We start from the raw sequence: 22,549 nt of genomic DNA on the forward strand, positions 1-22,549 counted from the left end.
GAAAAAAAGAAATACAATTGTAGTTTGGTCTGGTGTTGCTAGCGGGCCAGAAAACTTTGTTTTTGGTGATTTGCATTCTTTGTGCATATCGCCACCTACTGAGCAGGGAGGAGAATTTATAGTAAAAAAAAAAAAAATGAATTAAATATTGATCTGTTTCTCACCCACACCTATCATATCGCTTCTGAAGACATGGATTAAACCACTGGAGTCTTATGGATTACTTTTATGTAGCCTTTATATGCTTTCTGGATCTTCAAAGTTCTGGTCACCATTCACTTACATTGTATGGACCTACAGAGCTGAGATATTCTTTGCTTGTGTTCTGCAGAAAAAAGAAAGACACACATCTGGGATGGCATGAGGGTGAGTAAATGATGAGAACATTTTTATGTTTGGGTGAACTATTCCTTTAACAGTATGTTCCTTTTTATCTGAACTACCACTATATCTAAAAGAAGTACTTTATTCGACTAACATAATCTATGTATAGAATGTCTATTCTTGATTTGTCAAATCAAGTCTTTAAATTCAAGCCCTGATTGCGAAAAGTGCCATTTTAAAACCAACTAAAACTGAAACTATAACAGCAGGCGCAGTCTGAATGGATTCCCACAGTAGAGAGAGATGTGTCAGTGCAGGTCTGGTGGCTCTACACTCCCTCATGCCCTCAAAAGGAGGCAAAGAGGTGGTAGCATTCAATAGAAGACGGGCGAGACCAACCTGGTGGTCTGGCAGTCATCACAAACCAAGAAATGTTTTGTCTAAAGTTCCCTCCCACTGGCCCCGTCAGCTCCTCTGGTGTGTCTCCTAACTTTAAACAAACAGAGGCACCTCGAATAAATATTTAGTGCTCTTGTGGAGCATTCAGAGGCTGTCGGATAAAATTAATTAAGAATATTCTCTCCACTCACCTCTAGGCAGGAGAGTTACTCAAAAGCTCAGAGGAGAGAGATGGATGGTGTATATTTGTGCAAACAAGAGAAACCCAGATGAATATGTTCTCATTTCTTGGATCAGAGCCAGTGAATAATATAGTCAGTTTATACATAGAGTATATGTTTTATTATTATTATTATTTTATTAAATGTGATATTTTGAATAATACAAATCTGTTTTCTTTTTTCAATTTAAATATACTTTCTTCTATCCCAGCTAAATATGCAGAGACCACTATTAAACTATAATAAGTCATTTGTTTGAGTATAAACACTGTGGCACTTTTAACATTGCTCTGTTTGTTTGAGCATACCGACCTTAAAGACCCTGTTGATCTTTTGACCTCTCTGTTTCCGACACACCATGACAGGAAGATTTTCTTGCTATAAATCTGAAAGAAAGAGACTTAAAGGACTACATGTGAGCAATTGCAGATAGCTTAAAGTAATAGCTATAATTTACGTCACATATCATAGTTTATCACATAACGTATGTTAGAAATCAAATATGTTTTGCTGACAGTGGTCTGACGTAATTGTGTAGAACACTTTCAAACAGGTTCTGAGGTGAGGACACACTTTAAATAGAGCACTGAGAGCCAGCCCAGCCCAAAACTGTGGTCTTCTGGTGTCATCAACTCTGAATACCATGTCCTCTCCTCTCTGTGCAGACAATGTGCAGTATGTGAGTATCTGTCTGCCTTGTTAAAGCTAAAGCAGCAGACATCATGTCACGCCTCTCTATCCCCCAAAGTGTGCAATGATTCTTTTTCTCATATTCTGCTACTATACTGTTTTTGTTGTTTTTTTTTTTGTTTGTTTGTTTTTTTTTTATTCAATTTAATAATTTCAATGCATCCCTCAGTTTGTAAGAATGAACAAAAATATTGTTTATAGTAATGCACGTACAGTGGAAGTCTATGGCGCAAGGCAATGTGAAGCCACAAAACTTCAACCTTATACGTATTAACATGAGAATAGAGTGAGGAGATCTACAGCACATGATACATTTACAAACCTTGTCTGTACAAAGTTATATCCAATTTTTCAACTCCAGTCATGACCATGTAAAGCTTGTATACTTCACGTGATGTGTTAGAATACTATAAAGAATTCCATTAGTAGTGCAGAATCAGATGTTCATCCACTTGTAACAGTAGCCCTAGCACTAAAAGGACAATTTAGACAGCGTTGTGGCTCAAATTACATATTTTTGTACAGAACATATACTAACAGTATATGTGAGCAAATGGATAGAAATGTTCCATTGAGGAAATCAGAGAGTGATCTACTGCTGTTTTTTTTTTTTTTTTTTTCATCAGCTGTTGAATAAACATTGAAGTGGGATTTGGGATTTTCCTGACACCATCAAAATCTTTTGTTTTCTATGGAACAATGTGGTGAATAGGAAACATTATTGACATGCTAGCAGCATTCCCACATTCCTGATGTCAGCTCCCCTCTCATAGCTTTACTATATTTCAAGAAGTATTAGGTTGTCATTGTTCAACAGAACATTTGGGTTTTTTTTTTTTCTCCTATTTCTTTTCTGGCAAAAGTTGGTGTCATTTATTTATTTTGGTTTGATCTGTGTTTACAGTTATGAATAAGTGCAAGTGCAAGTATTTTGCATACATTATTATCATATGACTGCTTTGATTGGCAGAAGATTAAAGGAATAATTCACTCAAAAAGGAAAATGTCATTATTTACTCACCTCCATGTAATTTTAAACCTCTGTGTTTCTATTTTTTTCTCAGTAGAAAATTTGAAGAATCTTCATGTTGCTTTTTTTTTTCCATTTAAAAAAAAAAAAAAAAGTGATGTCTATATCAAGCTCCAAAAGGACAAAAACACCAGAAAAGCATCATATGGCATCTGTACAACTCATGTGTGCTAGTATGCTATTTTTTATAAGCCTTCAAAAGCCACAAGATAACTTTTATATGACTAACAGACCAGAATGTAAGTCTTTATTCACTGGAAATCTCAACAACTCTCCAGTATGGCACCAGATGTGTTGCGTGAGGTTTGACATCAGTGATGTTTGGCCATGAGACCAAAGATGCTATAACCAATGAAGTTTGACGTTATTGACATCCAGTCTGCGCCATAGGCACCATATTTGAGAAAATATGAGCTTCAGCAAAGGGGATTTTAATTCATTATTCAATGAAATTTCAGTATGTTCCTCATAAAGCTATCAGCTGTATTGAGAAGACTTCGAATATAGTGCACGTCACATGGACTACTTTTACTGTGCTTTTGTTTTTTGCTCCTTTTTGGAGCTTGATAGACACGGTCACTATGAACTCTTGTTGTTTGGAAAAGAGATGCATACAATTTAAAAATTCTAAAATAAAAAAAATCGGTTTTTGTTTTCCACAAAAAATAAAATAAAAAAATTACAGCATATGGGTTTGGAACGACATCAGGTTTAGTAAATAGTTTTGAGTGAACTATAATATTAGCAAGCCTGAGAGTTTTAATCAAGAAGTTTTATCATTGAGGGCTTGTGTCCTCTGAACATCCTGACAGGAGGCAGTTGGGTAAAAAATTACTAGGCACATTATCTACTGTTCCCGCTAAAACATTTGCCAACTCACTTGCAAGTCACAGAGGAGAATGTCTGGAATGTATCACATTGGCTTGTCACCTCAGTGGCAGAGCTCCAAATGATGGAGTAATCTGCTCAAACACTGTGCCAACATATAAATCACATTAATCAGCAATGCTTAGTTGTGAAATTATTCACTGAGATAGGATTAGAAATTATTTTGCATTGCCATTAGGTACAGTAGATGGCATGACCGATGACTGGCAACAAATGAAGATACTCTCCTTCCCTTTTTGGCCCTAATTTACTAAAGGTTTGCATATATAAAAACATGTGCAAACTTAAAATAGATCCGTGCTGGTCTACTAATGTAGTGTTTTAAAGGTTGTGACTTTCAGGGGGCCTGGGTAGCTTAGCAAGTATTGACGCTGACTACCACCCCTGGAGTCGCGAGTTCGAATCCAGGGTGTGCTGAGTGACTCCAGCCAGGTCTCCTAAGCAACCAAATTGGCCCGTTTGCTAGGGAGGGTAGAGTCACATGGGGTAACCTCCTCGTGGTCGTGATTAGTGGTTCTCGTTCTCAATGGGGTGTGTGGTAAGTTGTGTGTGGATCGCGGAGGTTACATGAGCCTCCACATGCGGAGTCTCCGTGGTGTCATGCACAACGAGCCACGTGATAAGATGCGCGGTCTCAGAAGCCGAGGCAACTGAGACTTGTCCTCTGCCACCCGGATTGAGGTGAGTAACTGCGCCACCATGAGGACCTACTAAGTAGTGGGAATTGGGCATTCCAAATTGAGAGAAAAGGGGATAAAAAAAATAATAATAATAAAATAAAAGATTGCGACTTTCAGATGCACAAAATAGCACATCTTGGCAATTTTTGCTTGTTTCCCTGAAATTAATGTTAGGGGTCAACCGATTATCAGCCTAGCTGACAATCGTATCTGATATTCATAATTTTTCTAATTATCGGAATTGTTATTTTGGCTGATCTTATTGCCCAAAATTTTAATATGCGCTCCGTTGGCTCTGATATCACCACCTGTCTCTGAAAGTTTACTGCTGGTAGTCTGGCTCAATGTCCTGCCCACATTATTATCGGATTGGTTATATGTCACGAGTAAATGGCCAATCAACACTGTACTTTGTATTCGTGGGGGAGAGGTGGGAAAGAGGAAAGCAGCAAGAGAAAGTTACATCACTGAGAGGACAAGCTGTTTTCAAAGGTAAGAATGCAGATACTGACGTTGCAATAAACATCACAATACTCTATACCAGTGGTCACCAATTAGCAGACAGCAGTCCAGACCACGGACCCAGGATTTGTTCCATCCGGACCATGAGACATCATGACAATGGTTGCCCCATCCCACTGTTTCTAAACTTTAGGTTAGGAGCGCGACAAACAACGGAGCTTTATACACACTCTGGGGCATAGATAGCACTAATCTTTCAGCACTATATCCTTAAATATTTTTCTCTAACACAGAACACGCTTCATTAACGCCTTTTCGCGCACCACACGCATTGCCTGTCTCCACCGGCCCGCAACATGAGGCGCCACATAGAAGAGCTGCAGACGTGGTTATTTTTTCAACATTAGACAATAGCGGAGAAATACAGTGAGCTTCTTTCACTAAAATACACTGCAGAAAACGAAAATGAAGTAGAAACAATCTTAATGTGTCTGATATGACTCCGACTGTTCAGCTAAGCAAGGTTTGTGACGGGACAATTTATCATGGTTCCAGAGCGCCTTTAGACTAGAAAAAAAAACAAACATTCAGTCTAAAATTAGCTTTATTAATCAATATGTTTCAAGCCTATTGATAATAAGCAGATTTTTGTTTACATTTTGTGAAAATGAATCAGAGATAACATCATCTCTGGCATCTCAACCAAAACGTTGAAATTACAAGTTCTCTACTTATGGTCAGGGCTGTAGCAAGGTATTCTGGGCCCATTTCCTATTTAAAAATACTGTTTAGAATTTGCTGTGCCCTCCCCCGCCCTGGACCTGTGGGCCCCTACCACCTTTCACCCCTGCTTATGATAAAAATAAAATTTCCATTATTTGATAGTCAGCCCATTTATACTTAACTATTGCAAACAGTATTTTTAAACTGCACTATTTAGATGTACATTTTTTGTTTTTGGTAGATTTGCATTTTAAGGAAAATAAAAAAAAATGGTTCATTAAGACTTGACATACATTTTCTCTCAGGGGTTACCCCTGAACCCCCATACAGTATCTTTCCTATGTATATATAAACGGTAGAAGATCCTCCATATTACTTTGGGTGTCTTTGGTCCACAATGTCATCATTCTTGCCCAGTTCTTAAGAGACTTTTTGACTGATTTAAAATGTTTATTTTTACTGCAAATGTATATTGGCCCCAAATATCGGTTATCGGTCTCCTTGATTACTAATAATTGTTATCAGTATCGGCCCTGAAAAACATATTGGTCTACCCCATGTAATTTAGAGGCGGGCCTTCAAATGCGCATAGCAAAAAGGAGACTTTGAGAACACGTAATATGTAGAACACCCTTTATTGACACACAGAAACGTTCAAATGAATTAATACTCATGAAAAAACTGTTTTATTTGATTATTTTAAAACTTGATATCATAACTGATAACATCATAAGCCTACTAGCAATTTATGCCCAAACTATGTTATAATTTAATGTTTTGTACATTGTTTTAAACTGCTGAAATATAGCAAAATATTTTAAGTGGTGGTTCTTTCCAGTAGGCAGGCTGATACGCACCTGTATGCCGAACAGGTTGATCCCGTGAAACAAAAAAGGAGTGCAAGTTCTTTACCGTGCAGCTTCCCTTGTCTGTGTTCTGTGCAGCTAACTTTGCCATGGTCAAGATAATAGTGGTTTGAAGTCAAGTCATTTTTATTTGTATAACACCTTTCACAACACACATTGTTTCAAAGCAGCTTTACAGAAGATCAGGCATTAACAGAAGATAAAACTGTGATATCTATAAAGTCTGAGAGTCATCATTGTGTAGTTTGATAAAATATGATTGTGAGTTGTGTTTAAAAATAAGTAATTAAATAATAATTGTATTTATAACCCCAGTGAGCAAGCCGAAGGCGACTGTAGCAAGGAACACAGAACTCCATAAGATGTTGGTTAATGGAGAAAAATAACCTTGGGAGAAACCAGGCTCACTGTGGGGGCCAGTTCCCATCTGGCTAACATCATGAATATAATGCCAATATTACTTTATAGTGCAAGTCATGGTTTAAAATTATTAAACTAATTAAGTGTTAAGGGCCAGTGTTTAAAAAAAGATTTTGTATAAATTGTAAGATTTAATGACTAATGTCTTTGAAGTCCATCCTGGATTAACTGCAGAAGTTCACATAGATGAAACTGTACTTGTTAGTTGGCTGATGAAGGCTTTTGTTGGCAGTTGATTGATAGTCTATGTATTCCATTCCAGGAGTGTAGTCCATCATTAGACCGAGGTGATGCAGGCAGAGATCAGTTAGGTGCATCGCAGTTCAACCTGGCAGGTAATTTCGGTGAGGTCTATCTTAAGTCCAAGGTTCAGGCAATGGCATATGAAGTATCCCATGTCTTATGGTTGGAGTTGGCATCAGTTCATCCTCTGAAGTCCATCGTAATAGACTGAAGTGATGTTTGGCTGCACCGGCTGCATTTAGTCGTCATCACTCAGAGACACGTCTTCAAATTTAATTTAAGTATACATCAGTGGTGCAGTGGCTTAACATGTACATAATGTTGTATTTTCTTTGTGAATTATGAACATTTCAAGTGAAGAGTGTCATGTGCATTCTCATCAACACTTGTTAAATAGCAGGGATTTTACGATGATATCATACAATCCTATAAATAAACATATAAATGCTATATTAAATAAAAATAAAATGGTATTTAGTGAGAGCTGTACTGTAATTGCATTTGGTGCAAGTAACACATGCAAAAGCCTCCTGCACGAGAAGTTATTTGAGCTATTATTCTTAGTAAATCACCCGCAAAACGTCCACGACACGCACACGCAATTTCATAGATTTCACAAGTAAATTAGCACCCGTTATTTGAGATCTTAATAAATCTTAGCCTCTGTTCTTTTTTTTTTTTTTTTTTTTTCTATTCAATTTATGGTAATCAAGTGTTTAAACGATGACAATAGTGTCATACAACCCACTTGAAGTCTCTAGCTCGGTTGATTTGCATCAGAACGGAAGAGACGAAATTAACTAAAGAGACAAATAATTAGAGGACAGATGCACAATTGAGACGGGTCTTGTGGATCCTGAATCACCTCTCAGAGATTCTTGTTTAGACAATGAGGTTATTCTTTGATATCAATCCTCCAGGCTACATCACAAGCCCCTGCATCATTACATCCACATAAAATTCATTAAAGAGAGGATGCGGATGTGATTGTCAGAATGATTTCTGAATGCTGTACTTCATGTTCTCTCTGACAGCTCTTCCTATGAGTGTTGAACTGACTTCCTGTATCATCACAAATCATTAGATCTGCACCTATAGTTTCTACTAAGCTAGTTTCTCCTGAACTTTGAAAATAGGTAAAAATGACTACTCTTGTACTCTTTATGTATTGTAGACAATATTACCATACATTTTACTGTAACTATTGTAGACACTACTACTGTACACCATGTACTGTAGACATTATTATTGTACATTTTACTGTAAGGACTGTAGACACTACTATTGTACACTATGTACTGTAGACATTAATATTGTATATTTTACTGTAAGGACTGCAGACATTACATACTGTAGACAGTACTACAGTATATTGTTCTGTAAGGACTGTAGACATTACTACTGTATATTTTACTGCAAGTGCTATAGACACTACTGCTGTACACTATGTACTGTAGAGATTACTATTGTACATTTTACTGTAAGCATTGAAAACACTACTACTGTTTAATTTATGTACTGTAGACATTAATATTGTACATTTTACTGTAAGCACTGAAAACTCTATTCACTTTATGTACGGTAGACATTACTACTGTACATTTTACACTTAGGACTGTAGACGCTACTTACTGTAGACAGTACTACCATATATTGTACTGTAATGACTGTAGACACTATGTACTCTAGGCAGTACTACCGAATATTGTACTGTATGTACTATAGACATTACTAATGTACATTTTACTGTAAGTACTATAGACACTACATACTGTAGACAGTACTACCGTATGTTGTACTGTACTGTAGATATTACTGTAAATTTTACTGTAAGCATTGTAGACAGTACTTCCAATATATTGTACTGTAAGGACTGTAGACACTACTTTTGCAAATTTTACTGTATTTACTGTAGACATTACTACTGTACATTTTACTGTAATTACTGTAGACAGTACTTCCGTCTTTGTAGACAATAGACATAACTTTTGTAAATTTTACTGTATGTACTGTAGACACTACTGCTTTACACTTACATACTGTAGACTCTGTTACCATACATGTTATTGTAAGTGCTGTATTCAGTGTTATTTTGAATTTCAATAGGTTGATGGTGCAGCATTAAACTTTTACTCCAAGGTATTATCTTTAACTGAGATTAACAGGACGTTGTAAGTCTTTCCTTGACACTGCTGTCACTGTAATATGATAACAGCATCTCGGCAAACTCTACACCAAGCTGCAGAGGTCTTTGTTTTGTTAGACATTCCAATAGTGCAGGGTTTCACTAGTGTCTTAACATACTTTGGTCGTTCTGACAGCACACTCCAACATGTCAAGAGAACTGTCATGTCAAATAATTATTAATTTGTGATTCAATATCACTATTGTTATTGCTCATACTTAGGGTTAGTGATCTGAACAGAGGAACTCACAAAATATCATAGAGACTTTGGGGTGGGTTCTTTTGACCCTGCTCACTAAGAGACCACTTAGAAACCACATAGTAACATACTAAAAACCACACAGAATGCCTTAGAAACAACATAGTAATGCCCTGGCAAGCAACTTCTACACCCCTGTGGCAGTCAACATGAACAGGCAAGTACCATGCACATTTTCTTCAGAAAATGAAAAAGTCTAGTCATCAATTCATCTTCAGTCCCTATAATAACAATTTAAACCACCCTTAACAGCATCTCAGTTTATAACGGTTGCTCTATAATCTATTAGTGATGATTACATAATCAGACTCTACTCTCAGGTACTGCTCAGAACACACGCATACCCCTTTGCTACAAAAACTAACCCCAAAACATCTCAATACTACTATAGATCAAATCTTCTCCTAGTCGTCTCTCAACAACCCAGCTCTATTCAGGCAATGCACCTGTTGTGTGACGTGCCTGTCCAAGTGTTCAAGTTTAACGCCACTAATTTATAGCCTGCAGCTGCATACATAAGTCCCCATCTTTTAAGTGAACAGTCAGAGCCGTTGTATAGTCCCAGTAGTCAACACAGCTGAGAGTACAGTGCTAGGACAACTCACCTTATGAGTGATTATAACCAAACTGTTCACCCTGTGATTATTGTTTACAGAGCATAGTCCCAGTTTACAGATTGCCACCTTAATTATGGTGGCTTAGACCTGTGGTTTTGTACTTGTTTTGCTTTAGGACATAGATTTTACGTTAGACAATGTCACCATCAAGAGGTGTTGAAATACAGAATGAGCATTTTTTTAATTCTGATGTCTTCAAACCATGTTTTTTTTTTTTTTTCTTGTTCCAAGTAAAGCCATGTTTAATGTAGTGTGACTTGTATATCTGTTACCTTGCATTGTTTTGTTTATGGTTTTCAAGGATGAGGGCATATCATGCAACCTTTCTATATTAGTATAAACCAAATTTGGCTAGCTTCTACCAATTAATAGATGGATTTGCATCACAATACAGTAGAGTTTGATTGGATGTATGGCCTTTGATGTCAACAACAATATATATGGGAAGCCTATTTATTTTGCTATCCTTACCATGTTCGATTATATGGTTAGTTGCATTTAGCACAGGTTGTCCAGGTAAGACCCACTTTGAGAACCACTGGCTTAGACAATTTCCCCCCCCCTTCTTCTTCTTTTATAGCATCTGGCTGATTCAGCTGTAATATAGACAGTGTAATAATCGCCCTACAACTTTTCTCAAGGTTTTTGGTATACATTATCAGTTTATGAAGCTGAATGCAGTTGCTGCATGTATTGACCTGTTGCAGAATTCCAAGACAAAGATGTAGGGCTGACTGTACATTTAATTGAAGTTTAACTCACTCTTAAAAGCTCTCATGGTAAATTGCATGCTGTTTCCCAAGAATGTGTTCTCATTTCTTATCATTAATGAGCTGAAGCTTAGTGAGCCGATTTTTGCTGCATCTACTTGGGCTTGTTCAAAAGTCTTAACATCTAAAACAACTTAAATAAATAATAATTTGGTTTAATGCACGTTGAGTTTTGAAGTCTTGACAAACCTGTTTAAACAGTGCATTTGAATGTCAAGGAAATGCTTCAGGTCAGACAGAGTTCATATAGGAAAACAGATTAAACATTAAATGGAATCTCACATTACTGTAGCTCTCCCTCCTGACTGAGTAAACAAAGTTTGAGTGAACATGGCATTATATATATCTGTTGTGCAAATCGACATATTTTCAAAAATGACTGGTTAAATAATCAGACTTAAGGAAGTTCTGTATAGTTATGCTGGTGGTGACTTCATCTGACCCTGGTCAGATGTATTTCTTACAACACTTCTCATAATTTTAATAATAGTACAAGATGGCGAAATCTTAATAAATCGTACGAGAAATGTTAAACTTTTACACTCATTTAGAAAAACAATCGAACCAACGAACAATGTTATTACAATTTTTCTGAAGTTTAACCCCAAACTTTAATCCAAACCATGAAGTCTAACCCCTAATTCGCTGCCGAAAGTCGCTCCTCATTTGCATAAAATTAAAGTGTGCTCAACTTTTAGAAGTCGCTGGATGCACCCATATCTGGTGGCCAGAGGTTGCTGTCCCATGTGTCACCGGAAGTCGCCAGCTCTCATTGAAAATGAACGAGATCATGTCGCTAGAAGTCGCTGCATGTGTGAATGGGGCTTTACATGTTGACATACATCAGTCATTTGTATTGCATGAATAAATATGGAATGAGTAACCACAGTTTTTCACAGATGTTTCCTTTACTTAAGTGTTGGATAGGAGTCTAGGTAAAATTTGATGCCTGTATTGTATTGATTTAAAATTCTATTTGTTGATGGGTTGTTCTAAAAGTCGTACCTTTTTGTACGAACCAAGTCATATGATATCTCACCATTTGATGAATTATTACAAGTTCTCATGAGACTGTCTTGGTGTCTAAGGGAGCGTTTACAAAAGACAAATCCTTGCATTCAAAAAAGAGCTAGATGAGCTAATTGAACTTAATGAACCAGAATGCAAGGATTTAAGAGCCATTTTTAAACGGAGAGCTAATCTTAACCGAGCACACTGGGATGCGACACAGCGGCATAAGATGTCTGACTGAGTTTGGCTGTAGTAGAGGGGCTTAAAAGGGAATTAATTTAAAGACGCAGCTTTTCCAAGAAGGTGTTCTGTGCAAACTCGCAAGCACTGCAGCTGCAAATATAAAAACTAAAACATAAAAAATCTAGATAAACTCGCCAACCTCACTAATTGACTAGTTGGTTGTTGAATGACTAGTCAACTATAATGACCCGTCCCAAGTATACTGTAAATGTTCAATGGTAGTGGGGAGATTTCACAGAAAAGAAAACGTAAGTAACTGGAAATCACCTCCTGTGATGAATAAAATTGTGAAGAAAATGACTCGGCTGATTCAGTAGAAACAAAACCTTTCAATATGCATCTGGAAAAATATAGGTTTCTTCTGCCTACAGTCCTAAGTGATCTGTGCAAAAGACACTATTAGAGGTTCCTCCCCTTAATGCACAGTAGAAATTCTAGAAACCTAATTAGTGGGCAAACTCTGTTTTAGTATCACTTAGTCATCCCATTCATCCTCATAAACTCATGACTTGCTTCCCCTTACTTCCTCACAGACCTTTAGAACAGCTGCTAGTCAGCCTGTCGTTCTCTTGTTGGATGCCTGAAACTGGAGCCACAAATGAATGCCAAACATTTCAGGAAAATACCTAAATGCTCTTCCTCCATTGAGCCAACAGCTTCATGCCATCATAGTGAACCATGCTGGTCTTCTGTGAAGTGATGGGGATATGCTGTTGCCTGCAGACAGCCGGCTTTTACACGGTGGGTGTAAAAATGTGGAAGAGGGTAAGAATGCTCTGAAATTTAATATCTCAGAGTTAGTCTGAACTTAAATGAATAATTTTTATATGTGTATAAATATTGAGGTATATTATATACAGTGTACAGTATATGGATGCAACTGTAGATTCAATGTATGTAAGTCATTGCAACCACCCCAAACTATTATTCTCTTTGCAAACAGATCCTCATTTTAAAGGTGACATATTTTTGATTATTTATTTATGATGATAATGATGATTGCACTTTGAGACATAATTAATAGATGCATTTTTGTGTGCTCTTCACTTGCACCTTTGCCCTTACAAAAATGTACTGTTTATATTAGACTAATATATCAGCCAGGCCAAATAATCGGACGATATTTGGCCATTTCAAGATTAGTTGCTTGGCCTATTTTTAATAATTATTCTATTAAAGGATTGTTTATTTAAATTCAGTGCATATATCAGCCATTGGCCACCCATATCAGTCACTAACCATAGTTTCCACCAAAATAACATTACTGTAGTTATTGTTACTATACATTAAAGGAACATTCCCGGGTTCAATACAAGTTAAGCTCAATCGACAGCATTTGTGTAATAATGTTGATTATAGCAAAAAAAAATTTCGACTTGTCCCACCTTTTCTTAAAATAAAAGCAAGAATCTGGATTGCAGTGAGGCACTTACAATGGAATGGAATGGAGCCAATCCGTAAACGTTTTAATTACTCAGTGTTTCAAAAGTATAACCACAAGACATAATCTATATGCATGTTAACATGATTTTAGTGTGATAAAATCAGTTACTAACCTTTTCTGTGTATCCAGTTTTACAACTTTGTTGCCATGACAACGTAACACCATAAACTGTAAAAAGACCGTAAAAATGACGATTCAAACAACTTTACAGCTCAAAACATACACAGGTATTAACAGAAGAATTAAAGTGCTTTTATAAAATTATATGCTTCAAATTACTGCCTTTTTACACTCTTCAAAAATTAGCCCCATTCACTTCCATTGTAAGGGCCTTCCATTTTTTTTTTTTTTTATGAAAATGAGGGGTCTTTTTTTTTTTTGTGGTATTGAACATTATGCAGCAAATGCTGTCGATTGAGCTTAACTTGTATTGAACACGGAATATTCCTTTAAATCAAAATAAAGATCCCTTATTAATTTAAGAGATTACAGTAGGAACAAAAACTTCAGTAGGATAACTGTGCTCTCTTGGTGGAATCTTACCATGGTATCTTATATTGGCGACTATACCATGGTTTCCATGGTCAATTTTTTTTAAGAGTGATCTTGGACAGAGATATGCTCTCAATGCTGATGTATAAATGGTTCAGACCATAACTGTTATGTTTAAGTTTTTTGTACATAAATGTATTGGAATGTATTGGTCTGTTATAGAAGTGACATTTCTTGTGTGTGTGACCATATTTGGCCAGTAAATCTGTTTCTGGTTCTAAAGTATTTTCATACCCTAGTCATCCAGATAGGTACTTTCAGAACCCTATTCAAGGGTTTCACTTTTTGGGAAGTTGGACCACACTTTTTTAACCATATTTGAGTTGCCTGTACTCCATGTGAGTCAGGGGTGAATGAGCAGAGAGTCGATGAATTAGATGTTCCTCATTAATGATGGTGCTCCATTACATTTGCCCATTCCTGACTGGATGGGACAAACTGGCACACATTCTTGGCCTATCATGTTTCAGCAAGGAGCATTTGATGAAAGATGATTCGACAAACAGCTTGTGCAAATGGCTGATTCTTGTGTTTCACAAAATGATTTCATTTTGGATCAGTGCAGGCCACTGTTCACATAAACGCATGCATGCATACACACAAATGTCACTGTAGTCCTCTGCTTGTCTTCAGAAAACCTCCTGCTATAGGGCTTCATGGAATGAAGGAAGTTAAAATATTCTTGACTCCCTTTTCAGCCTGCTCCATAAATAGTATGGTTTATACAGCTCGGACGCTGACCTGCCAGACCCCCTCTTGGCCTGCCAAACCACAGAGAATGGAAAAGTTAATTTCACTGCATTACCACTCTAGATTTGTAGTCCTAAATCAACAGATCTTCATGGAAACAAGTATGCAAATGGATCCTTGAGAATTGAAAGATATGAAAATTTGCAATGGGGATTGAAAGTATATTTCAAAAAGTACACCCAAAATGCCCAGTTCCCAATGCACACTATGTCCTCGTGGTGGTGTAGTGACTCTCCTCAATCCGGGTGGTGGAGGACAAATCTCAGTTGCCTCCACGTCTGAGACTATTAATCCACGCATATTATTACGTGGCTTGTTGAGCGCGTTACCACGGAGACGTAGCACATGTGGAGGCCCACGCTATTCTCCGCAGCACAACTCGCCACGTGCCCCACCGAGAGCGAACCACATTATAGCGACCACGAGGAGGTTACCCCATGTGACTCTACCCTCCCTAGCAACCAGGCCAATTTGGTTGCTTAGGAGACCTTGCTGGAGTCACTCAGCACGACTCCAGGGGTGGCAGTCAATGTCAATACTCACTGAGCTACCCAGGCCCCCGAAATTGCATGTTCTTAAATACATTTTACACCCAGAAATGGAAATTCTGTCATCGTTTACTCACATTCATGCCGTCCCAAACTCGTATGACTTTCTATCTTCTGTGGAACATAAACACTATTTTGAAGAATTACTCAGCTATTTTTGTCCATACAGTGTAAGTCAATGGGGTTCAAAACTTTTAAACTTCAAAAAGGACAAAGGAAGCATAAAAGTAATCCATACGTCTTGAGTGGTTTAATCCAAGTCTTCTGAAGTGATACGATAGCTCCGGGTGAGTCTGGGCTCAGGTCTAGTTTGAACATTCAAACATGGATGCGCCAAGTGCGAGGACACGTGAACGAGCTTCATGAACAAGCATAGGAGTGCTGGGCAGAATTGAAGATTTTTTTTTGTGAATAAAGACTGATTTTTTTTTTTTTTTTTCTGGTTTGTTTCTCACCCAAAGTTGTTATATTGCATAAAATGCTTGCCATTAAGATAACAGCAGTATGTATGTACATTGTGTCCAGTCTGAAAATACCTTAGGAGAATATGATCCTTTTTCTTGTGGTCAAGTTTACTTGGAATTTGCAAGCAGGATCCTTCACCATCCATCCAAGAACACTTGTGCTTCATTCTAGTGTAACACTTTATGAATCATGTATTCTGACATGTGAATCACTTTTTATAGTCTGTAACAGAGGAGGTGTTGTAAGTATAAGTACCTTTTCTTTCAATGTTAACTGAACTTTCTTTTTGCAAATGTACTATATAATATAGTAAAAAAAAAAAAAAAAAGTCCTGCAAATGATATGAAAGGAGAAGACATAAACAATGGACACTAGAAAGTAACAGGAAATTGGAATCAGGAAGCTATGCATGCTGGATTTGAACCTGCATTAGCTGTATGAGCACCATGATGCAACATTTCTGGAGCACATGCACTTACCACTGCTGCACAACTCCAACGGGTTAAATGATATTCCTAAATAATAAATTTCAGACAGCTCAGTATATTACAGTACATGGCCTATGGGTGTAATGGTATGAGATTTTCATGGCATGATAACTGTCACACAAAAGAAATTCCCTGGTATTACGGAATTAAGGTGCATTGCATATTTTGTATCAGTTTAATATTTAGTTATAGATAAGTTAAGACTAAAGAAAAAAACATGTTCCCTACTGCAATCATTTTTATTATTATTTTAAGGTTTATGAAATTGAATTTAGCAAAAATACTGCCCATGGTAACAGTCCAGATATGAGTTTGATGCATTTTGTAATTACAGTAGTTTGATTCTAAACAATACCTACTGAAAAATAGATTATTAATAATTAATAATTATGGTTAAAATAAAAACACCAATAAATAAACTGCAAATGAATAATAATTTATTATTATATACAGACACTCTATAAAAATATATATAGTGTTTTGTGTGCTTCCAAATAGGAAAACCTATCCTTAATTTTTTTTTTTCAGTCACCACATTCATTGTATCTTTTTTCCACACTATGAATGGTGACTGAGGCGGTCTTTCTGCCTAACATCTCCTTTTGTGTTCCAGGAAAGAAAGAAAGTCATACAAGTTTGGAACATCATGAGGTTGAGTAAATGATGACAGAATTTTCAATTTTAGGTGAACTATCCCTTTAAGTGAAACCAGCAATTTCTATAGGTTAATTATCAATCACCAGCCCCCATGGAATGAGGGTAAACTCAAGAGATATAGAATGTGTGTGCGTGTGAACGTCAAGCTGGTCCTTTTTAAAACAGCCACACCCTTCTTACACATTCCTGCCAAAACCTCATCACCATCCCAAGAATATCCCACAGCTAGCGTGTCGTTGCAACACTATCTCTCCAGAGGTGGCAATACTTTCACACCCTTCAGCACCTCACATGCTTATATTGTTAGGGCATATAACTTGTGGAAATGCATTGTGAGCATATTTACATGTGTTGGGGGAATGCTCAAATAAGTGCAAAGTGCTGTAAAGTCCATTCCCTTATTGAGTAGTCGCTGATCACATGTGAAGCACATTATATCCTTAGGGCATACAGAGTGACATGCCAATGAATAATACACTGTAAACATGCAGGGCCAATTTTGAAAAATTAAAGGCCTTAGGATTTTGTCTATTGAAACTCCATTCATATATTAACCCTTTTAAATATTAGGCCATTTAAAGAACAATAGAGACTAAGCAAGCCATACTGTTCTTTTTTTTTTAGGTCCTGATTCTTTCACCTCTCTAAGGCTACATTCACACTGAAGCATAATACAGTTGTCAGTCCTGTTTTAGAATGCTAAAAATGACAACTGAATTCTGTAACCAAACTGACTCTGGTTTCAGTAATTTTGTATATATAGTTGTCATTCCCAAACTGACTTTGTGTCCAAAATGAATGAAAATCTACATAAGTCAAGTCATTTTTATTTGTATAGCGCCTTTCACAACACACATCGTTTCAAAGCAGCTTTACAGAAGATCAGGCATTAACAGAAGATAAAACTGTAATATCTATACAATCTTAGAGTCATCATTGTGTAGTTTGATAAAAATACGATTGTGAATTGTGTTTAAAAATAAGTAATTAAATAATATTTGTATTTAGAACCCCAGTGAGCAAGCCGAAGGCGACTGTGGCAAGGAACACAGAACTCCATAAGATGTTGGTTAATGGAGAAAAATAACCTTGGGAGAAACCAGGCTCACTGTGGGGGCCAGTTCCCATCTGGCGAACATCATGAATATAATGCCAATATTACTTTATAGTGCAAGTCATGGTTTAAAATTATTAAACTAAGTAAGTGTTAAGGGCCAGTGTTTAAAACAAAGATTTTGTATGAACTGTAAGATTAATAACTAATGTCTTTGAAGTCCATCCTGGATTAACTGCAGAAGTTCACATAGATGCAATTGGCCTTGTTAGTTGGCTGATGAAGGCTTTTGTTGGTAATTAAATGATAGTCTATTTGTTGGTAATTAAATGATACTTCCAGGAGTGTAGTCCATCATTAGACCGAGGTGATGCAGGCAGAGATCAGTTAGGTGCATCGCAGTTCAACCTGGCAGGTAATTTCGGTGAGGTCTATCCTAAGTCCAAGATTCAGGCAATGGCATATGAAGTATCCCATGTCTTATGGTTGGAGTTGGCATCAGTTCATCCTCTGAAGTCCATCGTAATAGACTGAAGTGATGTTTGGCTGGCACCGGCTGCTATTAGTCATCATCACACAGCGACACGTAGCAGTGAATTCCAACACGAAGCAGGAATGGAGCTGGATTCAGCCATTTCTGGTGACCTCAGGATAGGAGTCCCGAGGTTGAGACATGGAAACAAATTAATAATATTAGCATAGATGCCATTCAATTTATTGCAGAGTTATAGATCATGATCACTGTTTTATAGATCATGATCACCGTTTCTGGTTCCGGCAGACCTAACTAAAGCAGCCTAATTATGAGTTGAAGGATAAATTAGATGTATGCCTGGCTAAATAGATTAGTCTTTAGTCTAGACTTAAACTGAGTGAGTTTCCATTATTTTCCATAATAAATGGAAAATGTTGTGAATGGAATGAGTATAAAAGCATGAGGCGAGTCCTCTTATAGAATTCCAACATTTACAGTGGAGGATTTTGCACCGTCAACCCTGTACAGCAATGATAACAATAGTGTGTTAATGTTAAACATCTATCAGCAGAATGAGTACATGCTACTGGGCGTCTTGAGGAAGTGATGATTGGATGGGATGTAAACAATGTAGGTTAAATCTTTAACCAGTGATTAATTTTTTCACCCCCATGTTGCAGCGGTACATAAATGGAGATCATGAGGGAGATGACAAGGCTTATTGTATTTCTTTTGGTTGTAAAGTAATAAAACATAATGAACACCATTCACTTCTTTCTTATATTGAATGGTTTGAAGTTTTATGGTTCAGCGGTTTGTTTTATTGTTCAGCAGTATTTCTGTTATTTGATCAGGTGTTGAAAGATTTTGCCCGACTCTTATTGAATAATAATTATATTTTGCAAACCATTAGTCATGCAATGTAACAGCCTTGCTTCTCTAAAATATTAAAGGAATAGTTTACCAAAAAAATAAAATAAACAAATCACTTAGATCTCATTTTTGCAGTCATATAACGACATGATGTTGAGTGAATGAAATGATGAAAGAATTTTCATTTTTAGGTGAACTATGCCTTTAAAATTAGGTTGCAATTGAATGAACAAAACTGCTTGTAAGGACAAGTCAGTCTCAGTCACTGAAACTTCCTTGTGTAAGAATTCTGTCTCCCATTGGCTGTGTAGTGTAAACAGTTACAGAAGCAAGTTTCTTAACAACCTGTTCATGCGGTTTGAAGTGGGATTCATGACAGAACATGTTTGACTGAGCATTAATTTCTGAGATAAACTTTCCCTTAGTCTCTCTCTCTCTATCTTTCTGCAATAAGAGATGATAGCAGTTGATGATAGGCTGCCTGGGTGTTGAAAGAAAGTAGCAGCTGATTCTCAAGAGCTGAATGGCAACACCTGTGTTTAGACAAAACATATGATGTTGGTATCGTGCACAATAGGAGAAGAGTGATGTTTTGATTGAGATTTTTGTCATTGTCTTTCAGTTTGTTCCTAATCATTTCTGATATCTTTTTTGCTTTGTTTTTGGTTGTATTGTTTGAGAAGGGTGAATGAGATACTTACATCTGTTAGTGATTGAGGAACTTATGTGAATAAGCCATCATTCTGTTTCAGATGCATGCAATAGCCCTTAAATGTGTAGTTCACCTAAAAATCATTTAATCGGCCTCATGTTGTTCCAAACCCATATTAATTTCTTTCTTCTGCTTAACACAATAAGAAACACTATATGGCCAAAAGTTTGTTGACTCCCCCTTTTAAATTAACATGTTTAGCTATTCCATTAATTCCAGGGAAGATGAATCATAAAGCTACAGCATACAGTGTAGGGTCCTATGAAATCTGTTTTATTTTTTCCCAAATTCTGTGTTTTTCATTTTATTTTCTCTGAATTCCAGGTTTTAAAGTTTAATTACATTTTATAATTTATAAAAAAAAACTGTCTAGTCAAATTGATTCATAGACTTTTAATCAAATGAAAACAGAACAATTACTTTTCAACATACCGTTGCATTATTTTTTATTAAATGAAGAACGTCTATACGGATCCTCACAGCACAACCCAAAATCCCAAATTCTTGTGTTTTTATTATTATTATTATTATTATTTTGGTCATATACAGTGCTGCACAGTAGAGCATCACAGTATTAATGAAAACTCTTGCTTGAGATATTGCTTAAATATAATTATGTAATTAAATATTATTATTATTGATATATTAAGTCGGGACACTAGAAAAAGTGCTTAAATACGGGACTGTCCTGGGGAAAACAGGACGTCTAGCCACCCTATACTACTACTACACAGAATATTTCATTTTACTATACAGAAGTAATTTTCTGTTGCATTTTTTTTTTTCAATTTCACGCGTCTAGTAAAATGGAGCTTTTATGTTGCCAGTTTGGCGGAAAACCAGGTTTTTATGACTGTAATGTGTGTTGGCAATGACAGACAAAGATGATGAAGTGTAGAACCCAAGTGCAGTTTATTAATTAACGTGAACGAGAACTAAACAAACATGAACTAGACTAGATTAGACTAGACTTGACATGACTTTACATGGAATGACGTTACACCAACATTCAATACATTCACTTTCAGTACAATGACATTCAATACCTGACCAAAACACAATGGAAACATGAGACTTAAATACATGGACATGGGAAACATAAACCAATGAACAAACAGAACTCTAAACAAGATAACAAGACAATGAACATAAACCAATGACATGATAGAACCAATAACAAGACTATGAACATGAGGGAAACAGGATGATCACATGACTAGACATGGAAACAGGAAATAACATGACATGGAACTACTTTTCAAAATAAAAGACAAACACAAAACACGAACATGAACACATCTAGACGTGACAATGATGGCATTCACTTCACACATTTGGAAAAGCAGTTCGCTATATGGGCTAATGTGCTTATTAAAAAGCTATGATTTAATTATATAAATATATATTCTGCATGTGCTATGCACTTCACAGTGAATAAAGTGCTCTGCTCTTTGTCAATAATACACATACACAGAGCGGACTTGATGATAATGATGCAGTGGCTCCTCAAATTCACTTACTGTTGAAGCACCTAGCTCATGTAGACCTTAAATCTCAGCCTTTTGTTATTAATCACACTAGGACATATGATTTTAATTGATTAATTGTGCATTTATACATTCATCCCAAATATGTCCAATTCTGTGTCAGGTTTTATAGTTAATTACGTTTTTATGGCTGGATTTCTTCATTCTTTCCATGTTTTCCACAATGAGGAAATCATAGAGCCCTGACAGTGGCATTCTAAATTACATTTTAAAAATATATTTTATAAATAAAATGAAAGTAAATGGTGACTGAGTTTAACATTCTCCTTTTGTGTTCCACTAAAGACAGAAACTCATACGGCTTTGGAACAACATGAGAGTGAGTAAAAAATGATAAAATTGTAATTTTTGGCTGAACTATCTCTTTAGCAAAGAATTGGGCAAGGGAATCATGAGAAAATGCCACAGCAAGTATATTTTAATTTCTGTTCACGTATAGTTTCACGTCCCTGCTAATGTGGGGGAGACGCAACCACTCCCTTTCCCTTTGAGAACGGTCACATCTCATAACTGTAGTTTCAAAATGTCTAGTATTGCACATAAACAAAATGTACATTTCTCACAAATAATGCTGATAGTATGAAATCTAAGGTCATTAAGTTCATGACATACCCATTGTAGTTTGGGACCAACAATTTAAATGGTAGCAAAGGACCATTAAACTAAGATGAAAGCATTGCCAATGATTTATATCCAATCAGAAACTAAGCATTAAGCACATGAGAGAACAAGAGATTTACACCTGCAAATGAACAAAGCATTAGGATTTATTGGGGGAGGGGTGAAATATTAAAGATTCTGCACTATATCTATGTGACTAGTCAGTGTAAACACATTTGTTACATTGATCATGTTAACATTGTACAAATGGTCAGATTTTTTTTGCTTCCACTGAAGCACATAAGATGCTCTTTGAAACATTGTCAAATCATGCTGGATAACAATGGTATCAG

At 36.5% G+C, this 22,549-nt stretch overlaps 1 long non-coding RNA gene across 2 annotated transcripts in view; it reads left to right on the plus strand.

The window, feature by feature from the left end:
* LOC127431793 (uncharacterized) overlaps positions 1–22,549 on the plus strand; it is a 70,377-nt gene that overhangs the window by 25,299 nt on the left and 22,529 nt on the right. For both annotated transcript variants that reach the window (XR_007895652.1, XR_007895651.1), the window contains exon 2: positions 12,565–12,772. This is a non-coding gene — a long non-coding RNA (uncharacterized LOC127431793). The remainder of the gene's footprint in view (positions 1–12,564; positions 12,773–22,549) is intronic.

The sequence above is a fragment of the Myxocyprinus asiaticus genome, chromosome 41 (assembly GCF_019703515.2).
Source record: "Myxocyprinus asiaticus isolate MX2 ecotype Aquarium Trade chromosome 41, UBuf_Myxa_2, whole genome shotgun sequence".
Taxonomy (NCBI): Eukaryota; Metazoa; Chordata; class Actinopteri; order Cypriniformes; family Catostomidae; genus Myxocyprinus; species Myxocyprinus asiaticus.